The sequence below is a fragment of the Bactrocera latifrons genome, unplaced genomic scaffold (assembly GCF_001853355.1).
Source record: "Bactrocera latifrons isolate USDA-ARS-PBARC rearing strain unplaced genomic scaffold, ASM185335v1 scaffold_471, whole genome shotgun sequence".
NCBI lineage: Eukaryota > Metazoa > Arthropoda > Insecta > Diptera > Tephritidae > Bactrocera > Bactrocera latifrons.
The window spans coordinates 35,654-36,950 of record NW_017537125.1 but is presented as its reverse complement, the minus strand read 5'-3'; positions in this window follow the sequence as shown (position 1 = coordinate 36,950).

Sequence of the window (1,297 nt, the reverse complement as noted above, 5' to 3'; positions counted from 1 at the left end):
CAACTCTACTCGTCACCCTGATCACTTTGGTATATATAACCCTATATCTGACTCTTTTAGTTTTAGGACTTACAAACAACCGTTATGTGAACCAAACTATAATACTCTCTTTCGCAACTTTGTTGCGAGAGTATAAAAACCTCACATCTATTAACATACAGTACCCCGCCAACCCATTAGAAACAGGGACAATTATTCATATAGTTTTGCGTTCAGAGTCAAATAAACCATAAGTTTTTTCTATAATATTTATTTGAAATATCATCTCTTCATAAAATTGAGAAAAACTTAAATTTTTTTAGTATTTGGTTGGCAAACCTTTGTTTTTATTAAGAGCCTTTACTATTTGAGGCATACTATTCACACAAATATCATCATTATTTTTAAATCTGGATTATTTAGGCACACATCCTTTAAGTTATCTTTGAGCGGGGCTATTATGGAATTTTTTCGGGAATATAATTTCGATTTAAGGATCGTTCAACAGTTTTCGGTGGGGCTTAGGTCGGTTGAATAACCAAGTTGTGAAGACACCAACCGTTCGTTGGGAGGTCTGGCAAGGGACCTCAGCGTGCGTATAAGTGTACTGGGCTGCTGAAGTTGCAATCTTGTCAAATATGGTACAAAACCATCTTGAAGTACATTGGTGTACTGCTCACTAGTCATCGCTCCCTCAATAAAATAAATTGGTCCAGGACCTTCAAAAATATGCAGCTCTAAATCATTACATTGGGGGATATTTTACCGTTTTTTGAATGCAGTTCTCCATATAACGTTCACACGGTCTACGGCGCACAAATTGAATGAATTCTGTCACTTCTTCTAGCCGGCTTTCGTCGCTAAAGTTAATCTTTGTTAAGGAGAAATTCATGTTAGAAAGCAGCATAACTTTGAATGGGGGACTTTCGGGTGACTTTCATAACTTTTTATGTTTACCTTTTTCAATCCACCTTCGTGTAGTTCTGATGAAGTTTGAGCCTTACCACACTTTGACTTTTCATTCACTTGGTCAATTTTGATTTCTTTGTTGTCCGTGGATTTTAGGATTTTTTTTCTGAAAAGACGCGTTCAAGTCTTCTTTGCGGTATTTTTTCATGGACTTCATTTAGCTTCTTTTAAATTTCACTAGCTGGTTTGCTGCGCAATGACAGAGTGAACCTCATTACTTTACGTCGAATGTTTACAGTAGCTGCACTCATTCCATTTTTTATACTCGCAACAAAGTTGCTAAAGACAGTATTATAATTTTGTTAACTAAAAGAGTCAGATATAGGGTTATATATACCAAAGTGATCAG